At 40.4% G+C, this 19,109-nt stretch overlaps 1 long non-coding RNA gene across 1 annotated transcript; it reads left to right on the plus strand.

Moving 5' to 3' along the window:
• The first annotated feature begins 289 nt into the window (after positions 1-289).
• LOC141744894 (uncharacterized) lies at positions 290-18,635 on the plus strand. Its single transcript, XR_012587620.1, has 4 exons — positions 290-427; positions 13,041-13,171; positions 16,866-16,979; positions 18,349-18,635. It is a non-coding gene; the product is annotated as an uncharacterized LOC141744894 (long non-coding RNA).
• Positions 18,636-19,109: the final 474 nt, after the last annotated feature.

Consider the following 19,109-nt stretch of genomic DNA (forward strand, 5'->3'; position numbering starts at 1 on the left):
CTACTAGCCCTTGTCCTTTTCACCACCCCTTAGATCACTCCCTTCAGCATTTTCTGAGATTTCACTTGTCTGAAGTGTTGAACTTAAAAGATCCTACAAAGCTTGCTATAGTCTTAACTCCAAAATAACACATACCCTATCCTTAAAGACGTCTTTCTCACTAAAAATAGAAAAAACACTTAAGAGAGGAGGCTTATATAGGTTCCTTTCCTTGTGTTCCAGTGTATTATGGTCAGCGGGAGGCTATAAGTTTCAGGTGTTGCTAGCTGAGGCCTTTTGTGCCTGGCTACAGCTGAGGGAGGAAAGGAAGGAGCGAGCAAGCAGGTTTGGTAGCTACAAGACAGCTGCTCATAAATCTAGGCTGGGAGAGATATTTATGTCTGATTGATAGAGAACTGAGGTGCTAACGTAAGGGAGATAGGTAAAGGTAAGTGAGCGGATTTGATAAGTAAGAAATATTTATGAGAAGGGACGTATGTGGCTTCATGCATTATCAGGGGACTGTTTGATCACTTATTGTTCTTTGCAAGCTTGTGTTTCAATTTACTTCAGAGATTTATGAATAGTCTTACCAATACTGTTCTATACTGCTGAATCTTTGAAAATAGATGGATTATCTTAAGAACCAGGGCTATAAAAGAAATGCACAGTGATGTTGTTTATACATCCTTAGTCATAGCTCAAAGAAGCTCGAATAATTTCCCCCTCAAAAGAGGTTTTGTTATAATGAATGTTAATGAAGCAGTCTTAAGAAGCGTTATTTCTATTTGCCTTACTCCAAGCCATAGCTAGAGGTTGAGTTTGATTCTTCATTTTCTCACTTATACACTTTTTACCTGAACTTTCCTGTCTATGCAAGGTAGGAAACAATATGTTTCTCCCTGAGGACTGGCTCACAGGTGCCTGGTGATTGCTGCACCCAAAGCATATGCTTTGGGGTGATGTTATTTGAAGCATGAAAAAAGGCTAATGCACAACAGTGTGTTGGCTGGACTATTTTCTTTCTTAAGAATAGCTACTTATGCACGGATATTATACATGCAGGTCAACTGCATAAGACGTGGGTATGCTTGCCACAACTCAACTTGAAATGGGAGCCTTTCTTGTGTGGAAATGGTTACTTAAAGCTATTGTAATAGGAAAATATTTGCCAGGTAAGATGTATGCTTTGGAAGGTTGATTTGATCAGGCTCCCTCTAAATTCACTTTTAACAACCTCTTCAGCAGACAAGCACGCAAAAGAACTGGGAAGAAGAGTTAAAAGGAAAAAGGCAAATTCTCCAATTGAGGGCTCAGAGAAACAAAGTTCACTGTATTCCTAGCACAGCAATTGCTGCAGAAGAGTTAAAAGGCAAGCTGCTACAAGAAAATAGCTTTAATACACAATCCCCCATATTTTCTCCAGGATAATTGCACTTGATACTACACCCGTTGCACTTGAAGCATGATTTCCTGTTCCACAAGCCACAATCAATACTTTTTACAATGCAAGAATCAACGAACCCTAAAAAGCTTCTTTATGCTGTCGTGCAAGTTACTGTAATTTCTGCCTTGGCTTAACAAGCTATCCTGAACCTAAACCTGCCTTGCTAACTACCTGCTTAGCCTTGTGATGGGGACAGGGCCTGGAGGGAACAGCAGGGGTGTGAGGTGAGAAGGGAAGCCTCACGTGACTGCAAGAACCTGCCAATTTATAAGTGGTGGTGGTTACTTCTAGCCCTGAAGCAATGTATTTCCGCAGTAGTTTATTACTACTTGTATCTATGCAACCTTTCCATTACCACAATGTTAGGTGGTTACCCTCAGTACAGGTGAACAATGGTCTTCTGCAGGAAAGAGCCACCTCCTAGTGTCTTGGGAAGGAGCAATCTAATCTCGTTAACAGAAACTCCATGCTGCTCAGAAAACGTTTCTGCAGGCGTGCTTTCCGCGGCTTAAGAAAGATCTTTCTGTGGTGCTCATATACTTTGGGTGTATTTCCCACCTGCTGTCTCTTCTCTGACATTTGGATTGCAAACCCTTGGGGACAAGAACACACTCTGTTTTTTGGTGTTTGCACCAGCTAGTGCAAGAGGGTCTAGTCTTTAATTAGGAGTCACAGGTGCTGCAGAAGCTTAGGTATATAAATATTGTCCTGTTTCCCTTTTGGATATGTGACTGAATTCAGAGTTAGGAGGAGTACCTGACAACTTTGATGGAACAATAATTATGTGTAAATATATTAATTTTCAGACAGGAACAAAGGTGAATGAGCTCTAGTGTGAATGGAGGGGCTGAGCTACTCTTCCTGGAAGCACAATGAAAGGGAAGGATTGATGTGTCCCAAACTCCCGCTCCCAGAAAGGAACAAAGCAGGACCCCCAGAGCTTTCTCAAATCAGCTTTTTGTCCATTCTCTTTGTTAAGGATCTAGTTCTTTTCTCATCTTCTTTCTTCTGCTAAAATAAGGACATATGATTTGGCTGTTGTCTTCAATGTCTGTTTTTAGAATAAACCCATTATTATATAAGCTCTAAACTTAAGAGCTGTTTCTTTAAAAGCTTAACATGCTATATATTCCACTTTCTGTGAAAATCTAGCTGCAGGTATTGAGATATGATGTGCAGAGTCTATTGTGTGTGAGGAAATGAAACTTTAGTCTTTTTAAGCCATACAAAAGAATCAGTTCATCTTCGGAAATCTGGTTTGTTTTTAGACTAGAGAGGGGGCGAAAGCGAAAACAAAACCCCACAAAAATTTCTGACTTTATTCTGAGAATAAAAACCAAGATTATCAAAGAGACTGACTGAAGAGATGTATTTTATCACTCCATCTGCCCTAATCTGAAGCAAAGTCATGGATTCTCTGAGAAACTCTTAGATTCAGACATTTGTCCCTAAGACCCATTTTTCTGAGCAGCATTGCCGGAATGCAGAGATTGCTGGAGTCACGCAAGGCTCTGGTATACGATGTAGATCTCCATGTCTACAGTCACATTGCATTTTTAACATGCTAGAATGCAAATCTTTACTGTCTAACTTGACAGACAAAGCTCAAAGCTCTTCCAGAAACATAAGTGAAATGGTAGAAGGCTTAACAGAAATGTTGATGCAGGGGATCAGAATCACAGGCCCATGCTGGAGGGGGATGCACTGGAGATACAGCCCTGAGACTAACCATCAGGAGTAATTTCTGCAGCATCAAATAACTGCTGTGAAATATTTTCCTGTAGGATCCCCAGGGTGTATCTGCAATAGCAAACAGTTTAGCACAAAAAGAGGTGTTGTGGAGGGAAGCAGTACAGTTCAAGGACCTGTCATCCCGAGTGATCATTTGTGTCACCTAGGGCCAGGCTGGTAATCTCATTTCAGAGTCTGATTTTACAAACTGGGATTTGGGATCTTGCATTCGTGATCTTTGCCTGACTGGTAGGTTTGCTGGTGTATAGCTTCCACGTGGGTTTCTCTGGGGAATGTGCAGCTGGGGGAGCTGCAAAGCACAATGTAAAGCACTTCAAAAGTAAACACCAAGGAGCCTTGTGTCAGAAAGGCACTGCCACTACACAATAAATCGCTAAGGAAGATGCACCCTCATTCTGATAGCTGTTTCAGTCCTGTTCCTGGCACACTGTCAGAAAAGTATTTTATTTCATGTGTTTTAGGGCTGCGTGGGGGGCCATTCAATTGATGTGGTAGCTGAAACTGCAGCTATTTTCTCAAAAGCTTTTTAAATGTTGCTTGCTGCATGCAGTATGCTTGCTGCTTTGACTGATCCTCTGGAGCTGTGTCAGCTTCTTTTATGCTGCTATTGGTTCTCCCAGCCCCAGGAAAAACCTGTCCCTTGCTTCCATATATGTGAAAGGGTAAAACCCAGGTCTTGACACTGTCCCAGCTCATATCAGAGGAATATAACAGCCTGTATTGGCTTATAGGTACAATTCTGCGTTGGAGGCTAAGGTGCAATTGTGTATTAAATCCCTCAGAATGAGTGGAAGTGCTAGCAACTTAATGAAGACCGAGGTGATAAAACGCTGTGGAAATATGGTCACACCGTTACAATAGAAAAAGCTTCTTTAGAAAAAGCCCACAATAGTTGTTAATACTTCCTTCAGGAACTGCACATCCATTAGTGATGCAGTTGTCTATAGCACCTTGCTGAACTTGGACCTTATTTAGCATTATTAATGGCTACTTCATTACTTTGATGTTTAATTCACTTGTCATTGTCACTTAGCTTAGCAAATACCATGGGCTAAACAGAGAAGACTGATTTTTTTTTTTTTGTTTCCAAACAATGATCTATGCAGCGATGAGCTGTGTCTCTTTAGTTATTCAGGCGTTTGCTGGGTAGCTCTGGTATGTCAGCCTCCTGTTCTGCTTGTGGGTGCAAATCTGTACTGCCACGTTACACTCGGATCAGCAAATGCTGCTTATCATATCACAGAGTTAGTCAAAGGAAATATTCATGACTGTTTCTTACTTTGTAGATTTGCAAGCCGCTATTTATGCGGGGGTGGGTTACCTGTTACCGCCAGAGCAGGGACACGGTGGTGTGGGATGTGCGGAGAGTCGCATCTCAAAAACTGTTGGGCTGCGGCGGTGTCCGGCCAGTTGCTGGGTGGCCGGATGGCTGCTGCTGAGCTGATGAGTGTTGTCCCATTTGAGAGCTGCTGGATGAATCCCACTCTCATTTGTAGCTGCCCTGACACTTTTTTCATAATTGCATGCTTGGTCTGATTCCTGACCGGACTTGTTAACAAAGTCTCAAACAAAACATTCAAAAGTCTCTTATTTTGTCATGGTATTTTTAAGAGCTGCAGCTCTGAACCTGCACTTTATTGTGCTGACTGCAGTGCAAGGAGATCAAAGGAAATTGCCCACACCTCAAACGATTTATAGATTACATATAAAACGGGGTGCCCCTTGAGTCTATATATAATATGAAAATGAGATTGCAAGTTTAGGGGTTGGAGATCAAAAAGAATGGCTTGTCTTATACATCTATGCCATTTATCCTCCACAAAAAGATATATTAAAGTGCAGTTTATTTTACCAACACAAATTTTTGACTATGTGTTCCTTTATAAGCACTGATTACTTTCCTATCCTGTGCTTGGTATTTGAAAAACTTAATCTATAAAGTTAATAATAACCACTCCACAAGGATTAACTGAATTCTGGTTGTAGAAGCTGAAGGTAGTAGGAAGGATGGGAAGAGCCAAATATAAAGCATGTCACAAGGAATTACTTTCTGTCTTTAGCCACTTGTTCTCTCTGCTCCTTCCCTCCCTCCCTGGGTCCTCCTCCCAGAGGAAAACTGGGTCAGGTGTATGTGATCAAAAGGCAGGTTTTGCTCAGGTATGGGGAGATCAGAGGAGTTCTTGCTGAATAGGCTTGACAACACACACGAGTGCTATGAAGCTCAGACAGAAAATGCTTGTTTGGTCTGCCTGTGCTCCACCTTGGCTTGACTGCATGCATAATGCCCCGACTTGACTGATGAGCGCTGTGGCAAGGCCAGACCCTGCTGCTTTGAACCAAAAGCCATCGCACAAATGAAGTCAGTAAGACTTTGATGGGCTGTGTTTACTCCAGCAGTACCCTCATACCTGCCTGTAGGAAAAGGCACAGCAGTTCATTTTTTGTTATTTTTAGAGAAGAAGGGTCAATCTGTATTTGTTGTTGCCTACAGCGCTGCTGTGCATTTGCATTATGCAAGTGGTTTGAAACTTGTTTAAATGAAGCTGTCCCACAAACTCTTGCTTCCGTAGCTGCAAGCTTTCCTAGGAAACTATGCTCTTTTATCTCCCGCGCTTGACAGTGCTGGTTCTTGCCTTTTCTGATCGGGTGGGGAGAAGAAGAGGGAGATCTCAGTCACTTTTTAAAAAATACAGTTTGAAATTCCAAGGCAGGATGCTTTTAATGACATTCCTTGCCAGGGCTAAGCAGGCTCCAAGATCAAAGTTATCTAGCCACCCATGTCTTTTTAATAGCAAACTATAACCACTTTAATTCTTCCCTGAGCATTGATTAGATGCGGTATAAACTGCAGTGACAGCCTCCTGCCTCGTAAACACTGGCAGAAAGCGCAGTCTTAAAATTCACATAGGATTTGTCTCTAGGACTCTGCAAGATGAAATGGAAAGACAGTGGCATTCCACATACTCAACAATATGCAAATGCTGACTTCGCAAGCCAGCATAGCTGTTTTTAAGCAGAAATACAGACCAAACTTCAAAAAGATCTTTATATCCAGATCTCGGTACCCCCAGTGACTCCCAATTAGGCCTGGAAATAGGTGACCAGATGTTGCATTTGCAAATGCTGGAAGCCGGTGGCTGCTGGACGTTTTGAAAATCTGCTCTGATATAATTTGAGAACTGTTTCTTCAGTCACTTCTACCTGCCAAGGGTTGTTTTGTTTTCCCTTTTTTTCTTTTCATGGGCTCTGTTTATCACTTACCTCAGTTGATAGCTGAGACTTAAAGTAGCGCAGAGAATTCAGAAATAAAGTCATCACATGAATACCGCTTTTCAGCATAGCAAAGAAAAATTCCTGAGCATCTTGTTTTGAAAGATGAAAAACATTTTTAAAGCACTCACTTAAAAGGAAGGCTAAACATTATTGGGGGGAAAAAAAAAAAGAAATAATTTTCTTCCTGTACAATTCAGCTCCAGGACTGGGATGCAATTAAAAAAGTTTAGATTTTAGTATTTGGAATAGATTAGCCTTTTAAATTTACGGGAACTTTATGACTAAACTTTTGAGCTCTGGGAATCTTTGTTTTGATTTTGTCATTTTTTAAAATTCTGGGGTTATGAGATCTGGGAAACTGGTCCCTCAGGTGGGATGCAGAGATGTAAAAGCAGTTAATATATCCTCCCCAGCAATAATGAAATCCACAAGTGATGGGGATGCTCTAGCGAATATATTTTCAAGGAGTGGGGAGGGAAATAGCTGTTCTTTCTTGTCCAGTTAACGAGACCGCTCCCTGGCCCACATTTGCAGAGTGCGTGTAAGGTCAGGCAGATTGCTATTCGCTAAGCAGAATAAAATGTGCAGTTAAATAAATAAAATCCGTAAGTGAATTTTTATACTGACTGCATAAACAACATGAAGTTGATTTATGTAATAAGGATTCATGCTTAGCCAAATCAGCGTTTGTCGTATGTGGCTTCCCTCTCAGCTGCCTGCATCAGGACAAAAGCTGTCTATCGTGGCTTCCCTTTTTCCAAGGGTTCAGAAATGCACTCTGAAAGCTCCTACACCAAGAAAGCTCTTGCACCAAAGACCTGAGGAGAGGTAATTGCAGTATATTGCCAATAAAATAATCAGCTAAGCATTCCTGACAGTTGAGTTCACGAGCTTTTCATCGCCTTTGAGGTTGGGAGGGGGAGTGAGAAATACAGAGGCAGAGTACAATTCCCACAACGGCTACTCACAATTATGACAAGTGTCGTTGATTGTGCCCTTGGGGCACCCATGTTACAGGGTTGGTAATGATTCGCTGGTGTTAGCTTAGTCTTTCAACCAGGTTAAGACCGGGGGGGCTGTGGGGGTCTGTGCGATGGCTGCACCCAGGGAGAGCAGCGGTACCGTCGCTCCTTGCTGTACGTGCACGGTGTCTCCGGTAAAACGGGCACGAGAGAGGGGACTTCAGAGAGGATGTCCTGGTTCTGTTTTACCTCAAACCAGGACAGCGGACTAAGCCCTGACCTCGGCTTTTGTGTTGTGCTTTCTTCAGATAAAAACTCCTGTTGTGTTTAATACTCAGCTTGGAAGGTTTTAAATACCATGCTTTAAGTTAAAGTCCATTTTATTGAAGAGGAAAGAAATGTAGACTTTTAAAAAGTATTGTCTTGTGATCCCAAGTCTTCCAGAAGATCAATTTCTGAAGGCATAAGTTTGCCTGCAATTATTGTGCTATATGGAAATTTCACATAATGACATTTATATGGACTTTTCCTTCAAACACAAAGAAATAAATTATGTAAGTAAATTACTTGGATCACTAAAACCTGCCAGCTAGGATGATTCACAAAGATTAATCTATTGCTTTAAAACACCAAGCAGCCAATTAAAATTTTCATTCAGCTATAAGGTGCTGCAAAATTAAAATTTAGCAATCCTAATTCTGTGGATAGTTCGACCAGAAAGTAATCAAACAATAAAGAGTTTGTCATGACCATCATTATGTTAAAACAAACAAACAAGAAGTTCTGTTTAGCAGCTTTTTTTTTTTTTCCATCATCCCTCACAAAGTAGGGGAAAAAATGCAGGACTGTAAGCTTAAGCAGTAATTAGCTTAACAGATGCCTGAAGGAAATACGCTGGGCCAATTACCAGCACCTTCATTCCAGTGAAAAGAATGTTCCTTTAATATTGAAGCAAAATGGACCGTGTCTCTTTACTGGAAGCATAACAATGCACCATAGTTTAGCTGAACGGAGAAAAGTATTTTTTTCTACCGCTGTAAATAAGTTCCACTTCTCTGGTTAGGTAAGAGTCAAGAAGGGAAGTCTTTACGTTATGTTGGAAGTGAATGGAGACCAGAACTGGATTAGCTGTAGACCAAAAATTCTGGCTGAACTCCATGGAAAATACAGAGGTTTCAGGTATTATAGTTAGATGCAGAATGAAAATGAACGACAGTTTCCTTAAAATAAAAAAATAATTAAAATAAATTAAAAAGTAAGCTCTCCATCAATATGAAAGGTTGTCTGACGGTTAGGTCACTCTTCAGAGGTGACAGATCATTAATACGTTATTAAAAAGTCGCTAAGGTTGCACGTACCTAAAATTTGAAAGAAGGACACCCTGAGCATGGTTTGGGCAGGTCTGTATAGATGCACAACTTCTTACACAGTGAATTCCATACTGTTTAAGCATAAAACCCCATCAAGTTCTGGGAACAAAAGCTCTTTTATGGGATCAGTACTTTTTGCTTTGAATATAAAGGCTTCAGCACTCTAAGTAACAGCAGGAGTCCATTTTATTTTGCAGCAGTATTTTTATCCTGCTGACAAGCGTGTGTTTTTGATCATGCCTGAGATACCAGTGTAGCTGCCTTTGGTGGCGTGTCTTCCTGTGAGTGGTATCAGCTGCATGATTGTGGCCATGCTTCAACTCCCCGTGTCGGACGGGATGAGACTGAGCACCAGAAGACCTTTCATGAGTTCTGCTGATGAGGAGGTGCGGGAAGGAAAGCGATCGCTGGTGTTAGCTGGTGGCAGAGGTGGCTTGCTGCAGGCTTGGGGCTGGCCCAGGGCCGGCAGGAGCTCCCTGGGTTTTGCCACGGCTTCACCCTTCATACCGTGGAGGTCTCTGTGAGGGTTTGCTGTACATAACAAGCTGCAACACGTAACCCATTTTCCCAGGTATACTGTTTTTTTGCTAATGTTTTAAGACATAGCAGAGCAATGGTGCATTCCTGCCCTTCTGCGTTAGTCCTTGGGATTTCTCTGGTCACCCCAAGTATGGGCTGGTGGGAGTTTACACTAAACAGTGCAGGAAAGTTACAAAGTCTTTTGCAAGGTAATGATCTGGGGATTTTTTTTGGTTGATTTGCTTTGTTGTTGTGTTTTGGTTTTGTGTTTGTTTAGGTTTGGTGGTTTTTTTCCCCAGCATGTAGCAACTGAACGTTCTCATTTTATTAGGATTGTCTTCATAATGAACAGCTTCTGCTTTCTTTTTTCATACAATATTCTCTTAAATCTCTATTGTGTTCCCCACTGCCCACAAACATGCCTAATATAAAATTTTCTGTTTAGATCCCCAATAGATAAAAAACGTCGGAGTTGCCAACATCTACAAGTTTATATATTCTGCAATAGTGCAATATCAGTTGTTATAGACAGGTTGCTTGTTTTCTACATGCTAAAGAGAAGGTACCTGAATCTATTCTACTAGTGCGTGGCTCTGAAGGAAAGAGTTGTCCCCTTAAACTGTCTGGAACTTTGCAAGAGATTTAATATATATATATTTTTCCTAACAATTAATTGTCAAATTACGCTATTCTAGATTTTCCTTTAGGAGCTATTTCCAGTCACATTTTCAGGTGTTACTTGTGCTTTTCTTTGTAATAATCTCAAATTTGTACACATCTGGGAGCCTTTACCAAAGGTCATTCCTATGCTTGTTGAAATCCACTGTGTATTTTTTCCACTGAGTAGTCAGTGACTTATCTCCTTCATTGCAAAGACACATTTTAATTCTGGCTTCAAAAGCTCACTGCACAGATCAAAATCAATTTCAGCTTCTGTGGTAGTTGGCTCATGTAAGTGTAAAACGGCATATGATGGTGGGAGAATACTTGCTAAAAAAAAGTAATTGTATTATTCCTTTGTAAAATACTCTGATGTGTTTTTCAAACTGGGGAGGGATTGGTTGGGGTGGAAACACTTTTCCAAACTATTTTTCTCTCATTTTTCCCTATTTCCTGCTTAAAAAGAAGAATCTTAAGGAGGCTGAGTAAAAAGGGAAAATTTTCTAGGGAAGCACTGCCTCTATTTCAAAAGAGTATTCACTTTCTAAAGGCTGCGAATTGCACATGGTTTAGAAACGTTTACAGCTCCCACAATTTTTGACCAACACTGAGAATGTGTTTTCATTGCCTTGTTTAGCAGAGCAAATAAAAGTGTCTTCCTCAAGGTGCTCTGAGGCAAAGAGCAGTGTGGGGAGCTACGCCAGGAATTACTTGCTGCTTCTTTCTAATGAATGCCTTTTTTCCCCTTCTTTTTTTTCTCTTCCCCCCGCCTCCCGCCCTGAACAGAGCCTTGAAGCAAGCTAATTCCACTTCTGTTGGTGGGAAAGATTTTTTTTTTATTATTTTTCTGCCTTTTCATCCTGCTGAGTGTGACCTTCCTGCCATGGAACTGCGAGCAGGGACCCTCTTCTGTTGCTGTTTCCCTTGCTTTTAAGATATTCACTAGAGATTGTAAAATTCAGTTTATAGCTTCCAGATCTTTGCAGTGATCTCTCTTTTGCCTTTGAGCCGTCCTTTATGCCTTGGATATATATTATCTTTGCAGAATTGCGTATGCTGCTTATCTCTCTGGGAATCCCTTTAGGTATGATGGAGACTAATTCTAGGTGTATGTAAGTGTTTGACTCCAGCTGCAGTGGAGCCATGTAGAGCTGCTGCCCTTAGGAAACAGCATCTTACTGTCTTTGGAGGGGGGGGAAAACCCACAAAACTGCTCTGAGGAGCTGCTGCTGCCTTGGTGTTCCTTTCATCAGAGAATAAGCAAAAATTGCTCTGTATTTGTCAAGCCTGCTGCTCTTTCACGTTGTTTCTGCACGCCAGGACTTCTTGCCTAAGGTCCAGGAATTAAACAACTTTCTATTTGGTAGCTAATACTTGATAAAAGCTTTTCCAGAAGATTGCTAGAAACCAGATAGGTCAAAGGCTGCAGTCCATCCCGAAGTGACTCACTACGTCACTCAGAAATGACCTTGCAGGTGGTAAATCCTCCCAGGATCGATGGTGTGTGGTGGCTGAGGAGGAAATAACACTGAGTTAGGTACAGTGGGATTGAGCTGTAAAACAAATTAGTCTAAAACACTGTATAGTATTCAACCTTGGATGTTGAAAAATGCCGTATGAACAGGGCAAATCCACCTTTATTTATTTTCTAAAAAGACCTGTGTTGTTCTTCTACATGGAGGCCTCTTTGAGGCACAGTACTTTTCCTCATGCAGGTGCAGTTTGAGCCAACAGTTCCACTCCTATCTGGTCCTGGTAGACTTCACCCCCTGGCTCTTATTTGTCTGGGTTGCATAGATGGCGCAGACATTCTGAAGGAGGGGGATACATCACCATAGCGGTTGCTGGGTGATGAAATAAGGGGGAGGGGTTTATTCTTTCCACTTTGACTGTGATTTTTGGATATCAAGAAGATAATGAAATTCTAATTGGCTCTCCTTTGAGACAAGGCAGAGAGAGCATGAGCTGTAATTCCTTCCCGTAGCGCCAGGAGCCAGCTAGGTGTGCAGGAGGTGGAAGGTCTGTTTCAGCACCAGGGAATAATTTCATTATTGCAAGACTGGATGCATTTGAGGAATCAGTTTGACAATTCATTCCTTGCACTTTTCCTGGGGTGATGCAGAGACTTGCATTCTCCTTAGTCATGGTGGATTTCAGCTCAGTTCATCACCACGTCAAATAATAAAAAAGTGACAGTTTGCAGAACTCTTTAGCATCCAAATCACTTTTTTTGAGAGCAAACCCTGTTGATGTCTCCTCAAGAAAAAAAGACATTTGGAGGTGAATAGATGCGCTGGGAAATTTTTGCAAAATACCGTTTGATCTTCCAACCAATTCTCCATAGACCTTTCTTTATGATTCTGAGTCAGATTGTGGCCGCTAGAAAACTCTTGTGTTGTGCCAAGGACTGTTTTTTCTTCCTCAGAACTGTTGCTGTTATTTCACAGTGAGTAGGAAACTTCTGAGATTTGTATGACTTTGATATCACTGATTATCAGGTGGAAGGATTCTGTTTTGTCTTTTTGGTACTTCCTCCATTCATGTTGCTACAGCAGCTAGTATATTCTTACCAAAGGTACTGTAGTGATCAGAGCTCTGTTTTAACCATGGAATGTAGTAGGAAGATGTTATCCAGGCAATTAAAAGTAAGGAAAAAAAAAAAAGCCCCTTACTGATATTATAGTTAGCAGACCAATTAGTGTCTTTTTAAACTCAAGACTGCAATTTTAGTCAAGGAAAAAGTAATAGGTAGCTCGTCTTGTCACACAAAATTAATTGCTAAGTGTATATATAGAGAGAGATAGTTATATTGTATGATATTTGTTCTGAACAAAGTACAATGAATTGGTAAAATATTTATTGTCCTGTTCTTCCACTTTGTGAACATAAAATTCCCATTATCATCAAATGATATATGCTTATAGTCAATAAAGAGGAGATTCCTTATGAAAGAAATAGAATTTCTTTGTTTTTCATTGAACTTTAAAGTGTTTTTTTTAATAAGATAGATACATTTGCTTTGCATGTGTTGCCAACAAGCCTGAGTAATCGAGTCATTCCTCACTGCTGTACTCTCAGATCACTGTTTCTGAAATTGCTGAAAATGGGACTTTGTATCTTGAACGACTGAGAAGGAAGAGGCTACAAGAGTACCAGAGTCATTATCAGCTCAGAGGAGGTCCACAGCTCTGCTCGGAAAAGGGCAGCAGGTATTAAAGGCAACCTTTTCATATTCAGCAAATAGTGAAAGAACATGTTCCAACTTTCTTTACGAGTTCTATTAAGAGGAATTGTTGTTTCTACTATATACCTTTTCCTCACTGCCTGGGGTACCTGGAAAGCCCTATGCGCTCACTATAGCTACTCCATCTACTTGCCTGAAGCAAGAAATCACATGTAAAGAACCCACTAAAAAGGTACAAAAGCAATCCTGGCAGCCATACTGGTTCTTTTCAACAGCTTTTTTTTTCCTATTAACAATAAAATTTTCCATGCTGGGGTAATGAAGTCTTAAATGCATGGTTAGTTTATAAAGCAATACCCAATTCTGACTTGCCTGGCCAAATGTAAGATAGACAATTTGTGAGAAACTCCATTAGCCTTTCTCTGCTTCCCTTACATATCCGCAATACTTACAGCTGGGAAAAATTAATAATGCGATATCAGTGAGCATGCCTTAAATTAATAGATAGGATTTTGGCAAGACTTTTTAGGTCTGAAATATGGCCACCTGGTATAACTTAGCCAGTAAGCTGTGTCCCTTTTTTTGGAAATGTTATTCATAGAAGACAAAGACATGCTGTATAAGTCTTCATATTTTCTTTACAGGTTTTTGGGGAAAAACTCATACAATGAGATGATCTGTGTTACACATTTGATAGGTCCTTGGGAATGCTGTTCCCCTAGCACAGGAAAAACCCTTTCTTCCCATCCTTTCAAAATGTTGAAAATTGTTCTTTGTAGTGGAAAGAGACAACAAGCATGATATTAGAAAGTGCCCCAGGACAGTTTATAGGTCTACCTGAAGTTATCTTCAAGCTGTTCTGCAAAAGAGGTGATAACTCCTCCTCTGCCGCTTAGTATTTACCCATATGGGAAGTAAAAAACACAGGGGTAATGCACCGAACTGCTACCAGTTACCTCTGTGTCAAGGAAAGAGAAGAAGGAAAATCTTGTCTCCTCCTCTCTACTGCGCTGCTTCCCTCTTGTTTAGGGCAAATACAGGGAGGCAGTGTACCGTGGCTCTCAGCATCCCTGTTCAACTCCTGTCTTGCTCAGAAGTCGAGCAGCCCTCCTGCCAGTCGAAAGTGGTTGAAGGTGATGAGCCGGGGCCAACACCACTGAACGCTTCCTGCCTCCCATGGAAATACCCGTGTCCAGCTTTGCTCAGAAAATATTGTGTTAGTGATTCTCTCTGTACTCGAACACCTGGTTCCTGTTCAAGTTGCTTCTAACTATTTTTTTTCCATAGTCTAATCTTTTGGGATGAAAACTCTTCAGGAGGTTAGTTTTCAAGCTTAAAGATTGAAAGCAAAAAATGGCTTATCAATTAATACAAAAGAAGTCAGCTGTGTGAAAATATTGCCTCCTAAGATATCAGTCTCCACCTCTGCCCAGGATATTGCCTGTAAAAGTAAAATCCTATTGCAGCTTCGCTTCTGGCTGCACAGGTGAGGTAAGGCTTAGATATGTCCTTCGGTCCTTGCTTACCCACTCTGCTATTCAAAATAACTTCAGCATATTGGGAAGATGTATTATCCATTGGCAGTCCAGTGTCCCTGTCTCAGAGAGAAAGAGACCTGCCAAACATCATGTCCAAATGTTACGGTACTTTGATGTCCTGCTTTTCCCTCTACCTCTCCAGCAACTCCTTGTTGGGTAAAAGGAGAGCTACACACGTTCCTTCTCTCGTAGACATTCCCTCCCAGTTCCAAATCTCTCAAAACCACAAGCAATACTGTTTACACAGACATATTCCCCTGCCCCTCCTCCCACCCTATTGAAATATTCTTGTATGCCACCTTCCCCTTCTTGAAGGTAATTTGCAAGTGGCCCCAAGCACAAGAGCAAAGCGAGACTATTTGTGAAAATGCATTTTTGTGGAGTGGCTTTTGGGTTGCACCTTTTTCTCTGCTGTGGCCCTCATTTGGCTGGGAATCTCTGTATCTGGAAAGACAGCTATGATCTCTCTTGCAAAAAATGAGAGTTTTCTAAAGACATTTTTTTTTCTAGGTTTTTTAATTTCTTTCTGAGCTCACTGGGGAAAAATAGGCAGAAAAAGACTGGGCATTTGAAAAATAAATGTAAGTTGGTGAGCTGTCAGCAGCAGGTGTGCTACGTACACATGTATAAACCAGGGGTCATTCTCATAAATGCTGTTTATCCCCCTTAAGTCTTGCATTCAAATTCAATTTCTGTTGTTAACTTTCAAACCTTTTTGGCTGCAAAAAGAGAGAATGTTTTAATGCCAGCAGAGTAGGGACTGCTCTGTGTAGCACTGCGAGCCTCTGCGGCGCACCCCAGCCAGTCTGCCTTCCTTCATACCTTTGAATTCTTACTTATTTCTTCAGTTTTAACTGGGAACTTTTTTATCTGCATGTTTTTAAACACATTAATTTTGTGAAAGCTTAGGTTGCACATGCGCCCCTTTTTGTTTAGTTTTTCTTTTGAAATGGAAAAGGTAAATTTCTCCGACCAGGAGAAGCTGCTGCCAACTTGCAACAGGACTAGTCTTCAAAATCCTATCTGCTACCTTCTCCAGTGGAAGCTAGGAAGAAATTATCTCTTTTACAAGAGGTAAAACAGCTTCACCATTAAAAAGAGAGAAGTGGGATGCTAATCTTATTCTGCATAAAATGAAAATTGAACAGAAATGAGAACTAAAAGCAAGGAATTTTCCTGTGCTTTGCTCATAGATTTCTTTTCTGTTTTTTTTTCTTTTTTTAACATTTAAAATGATAGTCTCTAGCATTTCCACATGTAACGTTGTTTATGCAGGTGTGTGAGACCAAAGCAAGAGATATGTTTTTTCGAGAGTTTTCATAGCCTCTTTTTTTTTTTTTTCCCCCTGTGAGTTTGAGGTTGTTACTGAAAACAACAACCAAAAATATGAAAACTAGTTGTGAATGGAGCCCTTTTTGCCAAAAATGAAATTTCAAGAACATGCTGCTTGAGCCAAATCTTGTAACCCTGTGGGTGTGAGCTCATGATTTGGAGAGATATTTTTGTCAATGAGACCTGAGAGGCCAAGGGCTTGGTGCTCACTTCTGATAACTGAGAGATTTTCCAATTGCAGAAATCTTTTGTACTTTTTAGCAAGAAAACAGGTGGTTTGGAATAATTTCCTCTCATGGAAACATTTGAATGAGAGTTTGAAAGGCAGCTTGTTCCACAGTGGAACAAGACCAAACTGACCTTTCTAAACTGTCACAATTGGGGCTACCTGAAGCTTTTAATGAACTTCAAAACATCTTGGCTTTCTTGATTATTTTTTTTTTTGCAGAATTTTTTTGGTACCATTTTGCACAGACCTACTCTTGGTAAGTTGGTGAAGTCTCAGTGCAGTAAATGAAAGAAGATAAGGCTGAGTGAAAAACAGGCTGTCTTAAATGCAGTAGATTTTGTTTATTAATTAATGAGCACCACAATAAGAACTACAAAACAGCCTGTGAAAGGTAAATGGATTTATGCTTGACTAAGAAATATTTGAACGACAGTTTACCCCAGTAGAGAAAGTCTCTCTTTTAATATACAACTAATCCTTTGAAAAGTGCTGGAAGGACTTTTCATAAGAAGTGAAGAAAATTGCTCAAATTTGAATTGCAAATATTTGCCGCAACCATTGTTTTCCTGAAATACGTGTTAAGGTGGTTTCAAATTTTGACTGTTTCTATTTATTTTCAGGTATGACACATCAGCCTACCCCTCCCCCTACCGAGTCTGAGCATTGGAAAATGTGTTTTTTCACAAAACCTGGATGTTTAACTGTCCTAGGCTATTGAGATTAGAAAACCCAAGGTGGGTGGTTGTTGGAACGCAAACAATTATAAATTAGCTCAGGGTAGCCAGCGAGAAAAGACAACTGTAAAACATTTTTCAGAACTAATGATACTTTATTTGTTCTCACATAATCCCTTTTTGTCACAATTCACATTTATCACACCTGTTCCATTTAACAACAGATAAAACCTGACAAGCTGCTGTTCTGCTGCTGGATATTTTTTTTTTTTTGCCAGTGGACAAGGTATGGTTGATGTTTACTTCTATTTGAACCCAGCAATTTCAGTCACATTATATTTAAGGGTTCTCATCTTTATTTTCATGATAAATGAGTAAGATAGCTAATTTAATCAAGGCAACTAGACTATGTGACATGGCAGCTGAAGTTTTATTTTGTCAAAGTCAATGGGTAGTCATGAAACAAGTGGGAGATATTAGTTTAATTAATTCCTTACTGGGGAACAGGTGATTGATTATATGTGTTATTTTAGTTACTACTATTCACAGCCCAGTGGTATTCACTTAAATAACCAGTGATTGAGGTTTAATGGGCTGTTACTCTCGAGAACAAGGCTTACTGGGGTAGGAACCGGTATTTCAGATGAGGAACAGGGACGTGGACGTCCACCCCAGTGACCTTCAGGCTGTTTCCGAGCGAGGATTTTGGGTTGGAGCAGGAAAGTGTTTTGGGGAGGTGATTGCTCCACCTTGGAGGCAATATTGAACCAGGATGTCAGCAGGGACCAACAGCAATTTCTAGTCCCCCTTAGAGGCCAGTAGCCACCAAATCTTACAAGACTTAAATCACTAGGAAAGAAGGGGAGCTACCCAAGGGAACATGGGTTTCATGAAGAAAAAGGTATGAACAGTGACCTGCAAGGTGGAGAGCAGGTATGGTATCAATGCAGGCTGGGTTTATTTCACAGGCTGGATTTATGTGATTAGCCTGGTGTCAATACCTTCCCACTGCCTGGCCATTTACAGCTTTTGTGACATGAAAGCTCCATTTTCCATCCTGAAGACAACATCCACAAACCATGACGACCAAAGGAACAAGTGAAAGTTTGTCAGCAGTTTATGTGTTTGCTCAGTGTTAATATTACGAGCAGTAAAGGCTCTTTCATTTACGTTGCAGTGTTAGTCCAGCTTCACAGCCCATGCAATAATTGTATGTTTCTTATGACTGAGTCTATTACATAATTGCATTTAAATTCTAAAGTTAAATCCAAAGCAACTGTGTATTTAACCTACAATGAGATGCAACTTACAATATAAATAGTCCTGCAATTAAACAGGCAACAGTTTCTGTATAAACAGATGTTTTTGGATACTGAGAAAAAATAATTTTAATACATTATCATTTTATTGTTATGCCCTTAATTTTTAGGGACTTTGAAAAGTCTGTTAGCCAGGTCTGGCAGAAATGGATGTGGATGTTGAATGAAGTCCTGTTCTCAGTGGCAGCGCAGCAGCTTTTGGACTCCTGCTCCGGTTTTTCTCTGCTCCTTTCAGCACACCTGTACTACGCTGGAAGCAGCTGTGCACTAATCCAGTGAAAACAGAGAATGTCCTCAGCTGCGTCACAGATCTCTTAGCCCAATGCTAATTTTCCATTAAAGGCAGCAATACAACTACTTCTCAGCATGCAGTGATTTTCAGAGCAATTTGACTTAAATTGGTATTTATTTGAGGAAGACGAAATCTACTGGTAATTTGTCTTCTGCGTGTAATTGGTAATCTGCTGCTCTATCCCAGCTATGGAGTTGAAATAGCTTTAGTTGTTATTTTTTCTCTACTACCCTCAGGATCCAAATTAGATGGCTAATAGACTGGTCAAAATAACAGAAAAATCTTCATAGCTGCTTAATCAGATTAAATATCAGCATATTTATACCCAAATAAGCAATTGGGAAGTTATTTAAATATTATATTATTATCTAATTATATCTAAAAGCACAAGCTCCTCATTTTTAGAGAGGAGGTATATAATAGATTCATTGTACAAATATTACTGTATGAAACTATCTGAATGCACAACTGTAATTTCTCAGGTATAAGACTACTGATATTTAGAGACACGTTCATTAGCAACATATCTGAGGAATTAAAGGCTGGTACTAAAGTCCCCTTCTTTTATTGTTGCTTTGC

Source organism: Larus michahellis, chromosome 6, assembly GCF_964199755.1.
Source record: "Larus michahellis chromosome 6, bLarMic1.1, whole genome shotgun sequence".
Lineage (NCBI taxonomy): Eukaryota > Metazoa > Chordata > Aves > Charadriiformes > Laridae > Larus > Larus michahellis.